Source organism: Solenopsis invicta, chromosome 6 (assembly GCF_016802725.1).
Source record: "Solenopsis invicta isolate M01_SB chromosome 6, UNIL_Sinv_3.0, whole genome shotgun sequence".
In the NCBI taxonomy this organism is placed as follows: domain Eukaryota; kingdom Metazoa; phylum Arthropoda; class Insecta; order Hymenoptera; family Formicidae; genus Solenopsis; species Solenopsis invicta.
The window spans coordinates 684,228-698,894 of NC_052669.1; the positions used below are offsets into that span (position 1 = coordinate 684,228).

Consider the following 14,667-nt stretch of genomic DNA (forward strand, 5'->3'; position numbering starts at 1 on the left):
CAAATATTTATTAAAGTTTTATTATGTAAATATGTAAAAATTTGATTTTATTCGTAACATTACTTTCTCATCAAATCTGTAAATAAGTGCTACAAAACGTGATTTTACATAAAAATCAAGAGTAAATAAAAAATTTAATAATTTTTAAACCAATAAGTGAATTGTACTTAACATTTACAAATACTCAAATGTAATAATAGAGTAATCTATAAAATTAAAAAATTTTTGATAATACTTTGAACTGTAAAACACATATAGCCTTAAAGGTAAATCACTATAAAGAAGCAATGAATTGTAATGACTTCAGTGAATCGATTCGACCGGGACTTGCCGCGCGACTGTTGGCCGTGAGGAGGTTTGCGATGAGAAATAATCCAACTACCACTCCCGGAAGAGAGAAGAAGCGCGAAGCGGACGAAGACCTACGACGAAGCGAACTGGAGAGGGATTGCCAACGCGGTTTCCTTCGAACGCGACCGGCGTCACGTTGAAGACGCCGGGCACTCGTGCAGCCGCGCTCCACGCCAGTTCATACTGTTCCACAGCATTTTACAATCAGCTGGTGAAACAGTCGGTCGTCGCGAAAGACCGTGGTGAGATTGCCGATTCCAACGCGACTATTCCCGTGCACTTGACGCAAGTGAATTTATAACTTTAACTATTTACCATTATTGCGTCGCGACAATTCCCTGCGTGTGCATTTTTCGTGCTCTCGTAACAGCTGACTGAACAGCCCTGTCTTTTTTATTAGAGACTGTATCATTGGAACCCGTGAGTAATGTCAACCACATTTCTAAGCATGTTGTGTATTTCTGAGATTTTAAATGTTAATCAGAAAGTCATTTAATATACAGTGTTAATTTATGTAGTAAACACATAAATGAGGTAATTCTTATTAGTAATATAATATATAATAATATAATCAGAGTTGGTTAAGTTAATATACTTTTTATTAAGTTAAAGAGAGTTAATGGCATATAAAATTAATTTAATTACTTTTAATGCAAATGTAACCTCTTAATCTTCATGTAACTTTTAATTACTTTAAAAGTTACATTAAGATTAAATTACATTAAAAGTTAATTTTGAAAAGTATTATTCATATTAATTTATTAGTTAGATTATTCAAACAATTATATAATATATACGATATATATATATATATATATATATATGTATATATATATAATCAAAACAATTATAATATAAATCATCAAACAAATTTAATACTTTATTTGTAAATTAAATTTATATAAAATAACAAGGAAATATTGTTTTTATGGTAAAATGTATTTTTTTCTTTTATAACTTTTTTCTTTTACATAAATAAATTTGTAACTTAAGAAAAACATAATGAATTAAAGTTTATTTGTTTGAAAAAGTTAAAAATTAAGTTATGTAAAATTAACTGAATTAAGTTATAAGTTTTATTAATTCTTTAACTTTATTATTTAACTTTTATCTTTTAACTAGTTACTAGCAAATACTGAATTAGACAACACTCGTTATTCTCAATAATCTCGGTAAATATTTTATATATTTTACTTGTATAAATACAAGTAAAGTTTATATATACAGGCTAGTAAGTATGCTATGTGTACAAAGTATGTTCATAGTTTTCAAATTATATGCGATTGAAAAAGTTCCGATAAGTAATATATACTCTCCCTCAATATCTTCATCAGAATAAATCAACACCAAATTCATCAGAAAATCCATCATTGAGAAATTAAAATTGCGAGTTATATGACATATTCTGTAGAAATTCATCATATCGTAAATATACATGGTGAGACATTTAAATTGGTATAAACTACTACCTATAGATTAAGTAAAAAATATAGCAAAAATATTTCAAACAAAAGTTACCTGAAGAGAAACAAATAATAAAATTATTTTTTTTAAATCGGTTTTTAAGGTTATATAAAGATTATCGCTATTTTAATAAAATCATATAATTTCTTTGTGTAAAATAATTTCTCTAATTATTTTGTATATAAAAGTATTAAGACAGAGTTGTTGAATAATTTATTAGACTAAAGTATTTCATACTTTATTCTAACATATTTTGACATAAAATATAATTTTGGATAAATGTACTATAATATAATAACTCTTATCTACAAAATAATGAGATGAATCAGTTGATATTAATTTATTCAGATAAATCAATTGATATTAATTCTACGAAAACACACTTTTGCTTAAAACGTAGTATTAGAGATAATAACTTGCTTTAAATGCCCCACCCTGTATATTCGTTTAAATTATACATTTATTCCTTTTACGAATAGCAATTTGCATAAAGATAAAGCTAGTACGAAGATTTAAAGTTAATTCTATTGCATTTTTTATTCTCAGCGTACATAAACAATGAACACGTGTATCGTACAAGTTAGTTATCAAATTAATTGGATCATTTGTTATCTCCCAGCAGTATGCATGTCATCTATTTTCAGTAATATACTAATTATATCGCGATTTACATACTATGCACAATTATTGTTAAATTATACACGACAACATTATATTTTGCGTATATTACTGCTTCACTTTATACTGCAAGTTTTAATACAACATTTATAAATTACATTTATGTAATTAAATAATATAAAAGAACGTCTATATACCAGAAAGAAACTTCATAATGAAGAAATAATAATGTTAAAGTAATATAGATGTTAATGCAAAAAATCTTATGCATTTCCAGGTCCATTACATGAATATTAAAAAATTTGTAATCTAAATTGTAAATATATTTTAATATAAAGTGAATAATCAGCCGTGGGAAACGCGATTTGACATTATATTGACTATATCTAACGAAGAAAGAACTGCCAATTCAGAATCTTATCAGGGATTTTTATCAAGATATTGTCAACATTTTCTACAATAACTGATAGCAACGAAAAAATATTTTTAGCGCTAATAAGATAACGAAACGGAAATCTAAGAATCATTATCATAAAAACACTTAATCATTTATTTTTTGTAAATCAAATTTATGTATTATGACGGGTTGTAATTTGGAGAAATTAGACTACGACCTCATAAACAGAACGCACCTTGCCGAGCACCTTGCACCTTGAATTCAACGCGCGAGGAAAGTCACGGGCACTTTTTTGGAACGTAAGACTGCTCACGGCGAAGGGCATCGCAACGCTCGAAAACTTTCTCGGCAACTTGCCGCATACAGTAACATCAATATATCCACGTAGATGGTGATAACCGATGAAAACCAGTTACATGAACGGTGGTCACGCGAGTTTCGTAAATCACGAGAGAGGATCTTCCGACACGCCCAAGAGCAACATATATTCATTCTCTTCGTCTGCTCATCAGTCTACCAACGCTACCGTCATTCGCATCTGTTGCGTAATTCTTGAAGGTCGTCTATCAATCTATCTGGAATTCCTATACCTATTCGCACTAATTTACCTGTTATTGTACACGTGCATAAAATATCCCGTCCTAACAGGTTCAATTTTAATGATACATTCTTCGAACGATAGGCCTTTAATTTCACGATGCGATCGAAATTTTCCTACTTTCACAAGTGCGTATTCGCAAAATTACACGCATAATCAAGATTATAGGGTACATATAGGTAGATAATTAAATGAACCGAGCGAGACGCACCAAACATATCCTCGCGTAGCGCCGGTAACACGGCTAATCAAATATCTGTTACATGCGAGTTATGTGAGCAACTTTCGAGGAAGCAATATCCGACGTAGTACGTCTAAATCTATAATTATTGCTATCCTTGCAGAATCTATTATAATTATTGCTTTTCCATTGGAATAAAGATAATTTATATTTTTTAAAAATTTGTATATCTCATTACTTAGCTTTATTCATAATTACAGTGATCTTGAGATCTCATGATAAAAAAAAAAAAATTAATAAAAACAAGTGTGAAAGCCGCTTGTATTTTTCAAATATAAACTATAATATAGAAACAGATTAAATAAATGAGCAAAAAATGATGAGATTTAACATTATATATTTATAGGCATTACAACGCGACGAACGTTTCGACTTCACTTGGTCCTCACTAACCGTCTATTAAACGAATTTCAAGTGCGAAAAACTTGTACATCCATATAGATTATAAAAATAATAAATAAAGTTAACATTTCATGGATATTTCATACAAATATTATCTTGTATACTCTCATAATATAATAATTTTTAATGATAAATAAAAATTTTATACAATAAAAATAAATAATATATTTATTAATATTGTACAAAATTTATGTTTCATCGCTCATTAATAATTACTGTATTATGAGATAATATTTGTATAAAATATCTATGAATAATAACCTATTGACCTTTGTTTATAATTTATATAAATTTTGCGCTTAAAATTCGATTAATAAGCGGTTAGCGAAATTAAAACATTCCGCGTCCTGATACCTATTATAAATAAATAAACTTAAACCATCATTTTTGCTCTTTTATTTAGCCTGCTTTTATATTATATTTTAAATTAATAAAAGAAATACAAATATAATAAAACTACATGTAAATTAAGTTTAAAAATATTTTTGGAGAAACATGGAATTGAATAAACTAAACATCACATTTTGATGATATTTCCTGTCGATTTTATATTCTCGGTCTAACAGTTTCCAAATTCAAATTTAATAATATATACTTAGGTCCATACAAGATGTTTTTTTTTAGGCAAAAAGCGCATTATTAAAAAGAGATTTATGAAATAGTAATTGTAAGAAAATAATTGCATCACTGGAAGCATGAAAAAAAAAACACCATTTTCTTTTTGTTTTAACGGTAAGAAATGATTTCGTCAGATGATCATGCAAGAAGTAATTATTCTTAGTTGTATTCTGAATTTTCTTCATTCTCCGTCGCATTTTTTTTCTGACGTAAACTATCGTATTATACGCTTTTTATCTCAATGTTATTGTTTCTTGTTTAACTGCATGTGAACTTCCATATAAGATTTTTTGTTACTTTCCCTACATGAGTTATGAAAGGAGGAGCACAAACGCATCGTAAAAATAATAGTATTCAGTACGGTACAATGTAACAGCGGATACTGTTACATGACTTTTTTCTCGCGCACCGTTGCACTCGGGAAGTGCATTTCCATTTCCTCGACAAGATTGATTTCGCTGCCGAGATATCACCAATTTTACAAAATATTTTCTTAAATGCGAGTTTAATGTTATGCAAAACGTCATAAAAAAGATAGAAAATTTAAGATAAATAAATATAAAAATTTCTATATAAAAATAATTCTGTTTTTTCGAAAATGCAATTACAATTTTTACAAATATATTAATGTTTATACTTTAAATAAATTATATATATGTATAAAAGTTGTGTTTGTAAGATTTTATTTTTATTAATCAACATATTTTTATTTGCATTATTTTTTATTGTTGTAATCTTACAATTCAAAATATAATGATCAAATTTTTAACTCTTTCAAGTAAGTAATAAAAAAATAATAGTAATAAAAAGTTGTTTAAGTATTCAAGATAATTTATACATAATTTCATTGCAATTGTCAGCTTAATTGTTCTGTGAATAAATAAATAAATTTTAAAGTGCCTCAATCATCAAACTGTTTAGAACACGCGCACGGAATGCTGGGAGATTTAGGTAATATTTCTCGTAATAAATTCTTTAATTTTTTCGGATAAAGGATAGTAGAGATGCTTGTAAGCATTAATATTATTAAATTAATTAGGAATTTAATTTGTGATATTACAATTCTTGGTTCTCCTTAAAAAACTGTGTTTTAAGTCCGGCAAGTATGCAGCGCGCAGTTTGGGGAATCTTATAAATGTTTGTAAATTCACTTAGAAAATTATCGAGCACAAAAATCTGTTTTTAATAGGTGTGGCCGTTTTTGTCACTTTTTAAAATTATTTTTTAATACATTTTCATTAAAACACATTTCTATTTCTTTTTTAAATAATTTTAATCCAGTCGGAAAATAACTGCCAAATTTTTGTATTTTCAAATTTGATATAGAACAATCTGTAATTTTTTTCATTATTTTAAAAATAAATGTATTACATTCTTAAATTAATTACAATAAGTCTACAGCTGTACAAAAAACAAACAAAGGCTACACTGTTCAAATCTAATTGTGTAAAAAAACGTCTCATTCATATGTGTTGTTTAATTTTCCGTATAGAAATAACATATTTATAATGCATAAAGAGATCTCTTAGCAGTATAAGTGTATTATTTTTAAGTAAAAAACTAAATAACATACATAAATAAGACGTTTTTTACACACTTGGATTTGCAGTTGTTTTTCATAAAATTGTAGACTTTTCGCAATTAATTTAAAAATGTATCATAAATTTATTTTTAAAATAATAAAAAAATTGCAGATTGTTCCATACTAAATTTAAAAATACAACAATTTTGTGGCAATTTTCTGCTTGGATCAAAACAATGCAGTTTATGCTTATATGTGTGTTATTTTTAAGCAAAAAACAAAATAACACATATGAATGAGACATTTTTTACACACGAATTTGCAGTTGTACTTTTATGTTATTAAGATTCGTATTTCTATCGTCAACAATTAAAATTTATTTAAATAAAAAATATATATGGTTTTGATGTCAAAAGCTCGAGAAATCAGGATTATAATTTTTGCAAAATATTAACACACATTTTAATAAACGATAGGAGAAAGATGTAAAGCACGAGGGAAAAAACTGAAGTCAATAATCTATGACATGGCCGTTCGGCTCTGAATATTCTTGATGATTGCTACCTCTGCCCCCTCCGTAGATATCGTTTAACTTTCTTCTAAAACTAATTACTCCCACACTCTTCTTGCCCTCAACGCCGGTTTTCCCTGACATGAAAATATCCTGTCTTTGTCCGTCTTGACGTCTATTGTATGTCAAGTGAGAGTCACACTTTTTAGTGTATCATTCCATGCTTCAAATGGTGCCGTTTTCAAAGCGACAATACTAACTGCATTTACGACCGTAAAGAATAAAATTTCATATACGAATGTATCACAATTTCTTCGTACAAAATTTATTATAAAACAAAAATCTTCGAGTACAAACTCCTAGCGACATAATAAATTTTATTAAAAAATTCTAATTCAATTTTTAATTCCACGACTATTTTTTCCAAGTTTATTTCCCACTTTACTCTCTAAATATAAAATATATACAGCCTTGGCCAGAAGCATTAGACACTCTCAATTTACAAAATTTAAAAGTTGTAAAATCTCCTAACGTTTTTCTCAGGAATGGGAGCAGATATAAAAACATTCAACGCGTTTTAAAAGTCACAGACATTGATTGAGGGCAAGTAAAAAAATTAGCAACCTCGTCCGACTTATAGAACATTTGTAGTACGGTTTTCTGAGAACATAATTTTTCATTTTTAGTACTGAAAACGCTCCAACTTCAAGCAGTCCCATAAATGCTCTATGAGCCAAATAATACTGTCTATCTTTTTACTTATCCTTCACAAATAACTGCGTCGAATAACGCGTGGAACGTTTCTATCTATCCGCTTTAATTCCCGAGAAAAAAAATTAAAAAACTTCTAAACTTAAATACACTTTGTAAATTGCGAGTGCCTACTACTTTTGATCCAAGCTGTATGTGTCTCACTTACAATAATAACTTAATAAAAAAAAGTTCTCACATTATGTTTTATAGCAAAACGAAATAAAACGCACATCTTACTTCCTCTTTCATATAATCAAAGCGTGAAGGTGACTGACAAATAACATTATAAGGTGGCAATGCTTATAAGCGTGTTCTTCCATTCTTGCTCTCATTCTCCAACAGCGTCGCTCAGTGAAGCACTTAAATGTCGATTATACTCGTACTTTCGTGTACATACTCGTATCTTGATGTTACAAGTATATCTTTTTCTTCGAGCAACTTTTCTGTAGGTAGGCAGCGTAGCTTTGTGTCGCAAATACTGCTACTTCATTTACATACAAAGAAGTTGGATTACACGTACCGTGTTTTGGCTTATAGAATAGACGGCAATTACTTCCACGGTTCGCTATACGAGTATATCGCGTTACACAACTCTTTCTCGTGGCGCAAAACATTCCGTCGCAAGTCGCGCCAACTCCTCTGCTCACAATTCAATTTTCTCACCACCGGAGGTTTTAACGATGACGAACGCATAGTTAATAGAGCGACGCTTCGTGGTTCGTTTGAAAATTTCGATCGTTAAAAGAAACTGCACTCATCTATCTTGCCATTCACCTCCTTTAACAAATTTTCCCGGCGATGGCTCGTTAAATAAGTACTATAAAGTATTCTAGGCGATCTAATTTCTATAAAAGCAAACCGAAGTTTCGATTCTTTAGTCCGACGTTTCAATTAAAATGTCAAAAAATTCATGCAACGTACTTTCATTTAAGATAAATGTCTCAATGACCATGTCTCTATGTTCGAACATTTTCACGAAAACTTACTATATTACGATTAATCTTAAATTCGTTTCTTTTTCATTTACCAACCAAATTTTATAATATCAAAATTGTAATGTCTAAATACTTGTGATACTTATAAAATAAGTTATTTTATAAATTACAAAATTGACATAAAAAAATTTGATTTGAGAAAAATTTTCCCCAGGATTACTTTCGAATGCAATGTAGAACAATAAGTAACTTTTAAATCACTTTTTCATTATTTTGAAAATATATATTTACAAAATATATATTTACAGGTATAATATATTTTTAACACATGATTCTGAGCACGATTTTGGTGACAACTTGCGCGCGCAATCCCGTATACGTGACGTTACGCGGGAGCGTCGGTCGACGCTGCGTAGTCATTGATGGCACGCACTGTACCGTTACGTCGTCACGCTGAAAAGATTAAACCAGCGGAACCGCGGCTGGCAACGTATGTACAATCGGGAAAAACCCCCCGTCCTTTTGCGTACCAAACAGTATGACATACGATCGCGTTAAAAGCAAACCGGAGAAATTACGGCGCGCGGCGTGAGTAAAAATTCGCCTCTCTCATTTTCTTCATTTTTCTCTCGTGTTTTTTCTCCTCGTCTTTCTCCGACGGCGCACTATCAGCCGAACGATTTATTGGCGAGGTATTAATGCGAATCACGAAAGCGGAACTACGAATGCTTAACCTTCCAAGTATACTCGACATTTTCCCGCTTTATGCTTCTTATCGGATATATTAATTTATCAAATTAATTGACGTGATACGTTATCGTAACACCCATAAGATTAAGATAACGTGAATTTTTTACCCAAGTTTAATATGATGATTGAGTTGTAATTTCTCACTGAAAACATCGTAACAAATCCAGTATTCCTTTGGCGGTGTAACGATTTGAAACGCACAATAGATAATTTGTAGTGTAAAAAGTGAGAACAGAACTAAATGGCGACATAAACGTCGCAAAGTGAAAATGAGAAGTCGTCCCCACAACACTCCTTGCTTTCAAGTAATTATTTCATCGTGGATAAACAAGAGCAAGCATTGTTTTCATAGAACCTCTCAGAATTATAATGACTATCATCGATAGTCGCTGAAATGCAGTAATAAAAACTGCATACTACTACGCATATTACTACGTTTCTATTTACAGATCCCACTCCACGTTAAATTATTACAAAGTAAAAAAACATTTCGGCTTGAGAATAATTTTTCATTGCACAACACATTTTTGAAAATTTTATTTCTATTTTTTCAAATAAATAAATAAATAAATAAATAAATAAAATAAATCTATTATAATCCATTATTCTCTCTCTCTCTCTCTCTCTCTCTCTCTCTCTCTCTCTCTCACTTTCTTTTTCTCTTACTAAAATATACTGAATTATTGCAAAGCATGTACATAGAAAAATCAACATTAGTATCAAGTTAAACCTATTATATTTGATTTAACAATAATTTTTCATATACAATCACAAAATTAATTGTTTATGTACAGAACATAATTTATGATATAAAATCACAATTATATCATTTTTTAGAGAAAATTCACTAAAAATGAAAATACTTGCCATGGATTTTCACTTGGATTTTCATCAAAAATACAGAGATAAAAAATAGATTGAATGATTCAGTACAGTTATAATAGCTTACTTATTTTACATGTTGAATATTTATAACTATACAGATTTGATAGTTCAACAAAGACATTATGTCTGGAAACAATGTATAAATTATTTAGAGCAACTAATTCTTTGCTACAATAAGAAAATTGTGCTAATGTAATAAGTTTTCTTTGTTACATCGACAAAAGTACACATCATTTCAATTAGTACGTTTTGTGAAAAATTTTAAACCATATATTTAATTAATTTTCACAAAAAATTATTTTGCTGTATTACAATTCGCTAAGTATGTTATTATAACAAATGATTCATTATTTTAACGTAGAAAACTTCATAGGGTAACTTCAGTATTTACGTCGCGCGATGATTTACGACGCAAGCCAAAAAAATAAAAAGAATAGAGATAAGGAGAATTGAACTTACTTGCAAACATTCTATTATCTATCTTTATGTTATATTAATATTGTGTTGTAATTTCAGTTTCTTACTCTTAATATTAACGAAATCATTGTGAGTTAAATTAATTTGTCAATGTTATGAATCGCGCAGCGATGTATTACAATTTATATAAAATAATCTCTCTCTCTCTCTCTCTCTCTCTCTCTCTATAGAAAATATAAAAGATTTACTGATAATTTCATAACGCAGTATTAAAGAAATGGTAAAGGATAAAACATACAAAAATACAAGTAAATTTCTCACTCACCGACCCGATGTGCAACGAGCGGAGTTATTCAGCCACGAAGCTGCGGTGATACTGTAACACACAAACATAAGATTTAAAAATTAAAACTGCGCTCAAAATTAATAAAAGTTCAAAAGTCTGGGTTATTTCTCATACACCCAGAGAAAGATTTCTTTGAGTAAAAATACAATATATTTCTTTGACATGAAGAAATTCGTGTACTGCCTACCCCTAACTGTAGGGTTAAAGAAAAGTTTCTTTGACTCGAAAAAATTTTTTGATTGTTCCTTTTATTAGGATTAAAGAAATGGTTTAATTGTGCAAAGCAATTTTTTTTTAATAAAAAAAATATATTTTTAAAACATAATAACTAAATTATGTCATACATTTCTATCAGTACTTTCTTTGAATTAAATAATTGTTTATTAAAATTAAACCAATTATTTGGATAAATATGTTTACTTTAAAAAAGATTGATAACGTCATTTCTTGAAACCCAATAATTTTTTATTTTCCTTAAAGGTATTTTCACTTTCACTTAAAGTAATCAAGTTAAACAAACAATTTCATCAACTTACGTAACTTTTCTCTGGGTGTGTATACAATTTTATAATAATTTTCTTCCTTTAAGTAGTTTTTTTTTAAATTTATTGCGATAAGATCAAATAAAAGAGAGAAAGATTATTAAATCTATAAATAAAAAATTTACCCCAAGGTTGCTCCGCTGGGGCCTGATACCTCTCCCAGGCCTCCTCCTCCTCTCAGTGTCTTCAAGGTTATCCTCTTCCATTTGTTGCACACGCGGAACACTCGCGAGTAATACTAAATTTGCACGCGTGGACATATTATTTATAAAGTTTTTCGCGCGACACTACGGCACTTCGGGTTTATAAAACCCATGATATGAGTTCCCATTCATAGGGATTCCCGTGGATTCAGCACCCCGAGTCGGCAAGTAGAACGCACGCGTACCCACCCCCGAACAAGGGTAAGTCCCACGCGGAAGAAAACAAAATCAATGGCATTAAATCCGAAGCCTCTTGTCTCACAAAAATCACATCTAAAATTGACTCGTTCATACGCCCAGCCAACGGATCATCAAGATCAGTCCCACTGGATCTTATATCCAAGCGGCGTCGACAAGACACTCCGGCAGGACGAGAGAAGAAGGTACTCATTGCCGACGTCTAACATTTTAGACGAATCAGGAAATGAGAGCCAGCCTGTCGTCACAAGCTTAACCTACAAGGCCAAGTTCTGACCAAGTCAGATTAAACGCGATTCACCCAGCTCGAACCCCAGATCCAAAGAATCCAAAAAGAGTATCAAGAATCTAAGAAAGCCTTAGGATGGTGGACGAGAGCAAGAGAACCACGCGAATCCAAGGCAACAGATCCGAACTCTAACCGCTTAGGACCGAACCGATCGCCGGAGACAAAGCGTGTAAACTCACACAACCAGACAACCGCGCAACATACACACGAACATGTCGTACATGCGGCCCGGCATTACCTCGTGCACGGGCACTCGGCATGGAACGTCGCGATGCGGCGCGCACGCCCATCATACGCAACGCCCCAGTAAGAATATTCACTGCCAAGCAGCAAGGGTGCGATTCTCGGCCCTCGAATTAGGATTCTATCGAATGGGAATTATGAAAAGTTCATTAGTCCAATACTTAAACGGCACTCTTGGAAAAAAAAACGCGCGACGCGACGAACCGGCTGCGGTTCATATCTTTCATAATAATTCGGCGACGATAGACGTTGGTTTCCTCTACTTGATTCGCACACCGAGGAATATCTGTAACATACAATTAAGATTGATTATATAATTATCATTGACAAACATCACGACAAAACAGTGATTTCTACTGCTTATTGCTCCAATTTATGTAAATATTTTCAACGGACAAATACTTTAAATAGATAAATTGTATAAAATATTTGCTTCGCTATATAGCTCAAACTTAATCGTGTATCATCAATGGGCCGAGACAGCGCACACGTGCGCCTCGGGGGTCTCGCGTAAGGTGAATAACCGAGCAGCCGGCGGAGTGGGGAGGCCGAGATGGCACGTGGCGTGGCGTCTATCTTACGGGACGTTGACCTTGCGCGGTGGGACTTTAACCGACGGCTTGCACGTGCGTTTCGGTTCATGCGGGGAGTCTCTCTACCTGCGCGTTTGTTAACGTCTGTCAACGACTTTTAGAAAAACCTACTTGCATCGCACAACATTACAAACTATCGTAACTCATTTGCAGGATTGGGTAATTAAAAAATTAAAAGTTAAATAATAAAATTAATAATTTTTAATTTAACTTAGTTAATTTCAAATGATTTAATTTCTAACTTTAACAATGCTCAACAAGTACGCAAATTAAAGGTAAAAATTCACATTTTTGAATACTGTAAACCGCATTTCTGTGAGATTTTTATTTTATGCCGTGAAGCTTTGCAAATTTTGTAAAGAAATCTGTCAAACGTCAAAATTTTGTACAAACTTTGTAAAGTTCCACGACGTAAAATAAAAATCGCACGCAAATGTGATTTACATTACAGCATACAAAAGCATAAATCTTTACCTTTAATTTGCGTATTTGTTGAGCGATGTACAATTTTTTATCACAGAGTTATTCAACACTGAAGCAACAATGGTTTCTTTTGCTTCAATGTTGAATATTTCGGTAAATAAAAATCGTACAACGTTCAACAAGTATGCAAATTTAAAGTAAAGGTTCACGCTTTCAAACGCTATAAACTGCATTTGTATACAATTTTTAATTCGCATCCATTAAACTTGCAAAATTTGTAACATTTTCCGCGTAAATGCTTTTTAAAAAATTTTGTTATGATTTATCATTTTTGTCGATGTTACATTCTCTTTTGGAAAGTGACCGTAGGTAATTCTTTAATTTTGCTCTGGATTGCTCACTCAATTTTTGCTGAAGTCGATACTTGAACTTTGTGAAAAAAAATTTTTAAATAATCTTCCTGAGTTTATTTTAAAGGGTGAAACCTTTTGATATATCTGAATTAATTTTTTCGAAGATTTTTTTACACTAGAAAATGAATAAACTTCCAATATCATGTAACTTTATTAATACATCTTTTGATCTGATTTTATTAATAATATATTAATAAATCTTTTCAGTTTGAATAAGTATACTTTTGATGAAAACGTATCATTGGCAACGGTTTTTATCTTTTAATCCAGTTTTTTTTTAATTATAGTATTTAATTTTATAACATAAACTAATATTCTGTACAACTACTAATATTCTGTATCCAGACAATTTTCGTGACTGTATAAATAAGAAATTCTGTATATAAAACAGTGAATCTGAAAATAGTGATAATCGTGCTTATATATAATTTAATTTTTTTTAAGAATTTGGTAATCTTAAATTTCAGCAAAATTTTATTTTTATTTCAATATTATAATAGTCATTTAAAGAACACACTATAATCGTTTAGATAATAATAGTATTTAAAAGATTCTAATTTTTTTGTTTAAAAATATTATTTTTTTATCCGATATTTTTTTCCTTTTAACTCATAAAAATTATTAAATAATAAAAATATATGTTTCTTAACAGAGTTATAAAATATATAAAGTATGCACCATCTTACTTAATACGTTTTGCTAAAAATTTAAATCCATATGTTTGATTAATTTTCGCAAAAAGTTATTTTGTTAAATTAAGAAATTTACTGTGCTGTTATAACAAATATGATTAGTTATAATCGCTAATTTTATTCAAATACAATTTTGTTACTTTAACATAAAAAATTAGTTGTCCGTATATTTCGGCTATAAATCTACTAAATCAGTGAATTTCCTAACTGTATTAACAAATCTTTTTTTCCATTATGTGTTTCCATCACGCAATTAAACAACA

General features: G+C 30.4%; 1 protein-coding gene across 4 annotated transcripts in view; it reads left to right on the forward strand.

Annotated features, from left to right (window-relative positions):
• The first annotated feature begins 420 nt into the window (after positions 1-420).
• LOC105205193 (myosin-IIIb) overlaps positions 421-14,667 on the forward strand; it is a 32,400-nt gene continuing 18,153 nt past the window's right edge. For 2 of the 4 annotated variants that reach the window (XM_026130662.2, XM_039451152.1), the window contains exon 1: positions 425-771. The gene's annotated coding sequence lies outside the window, so the exon portion shown is untranslated. Of the gene's footprint in view, positions 772-14,667 lie in introns of all 4 variants that reach the window. The other 2 variants (XM_026130664.2, XM_039451153.1) reach the window with 2 other exon arrangements.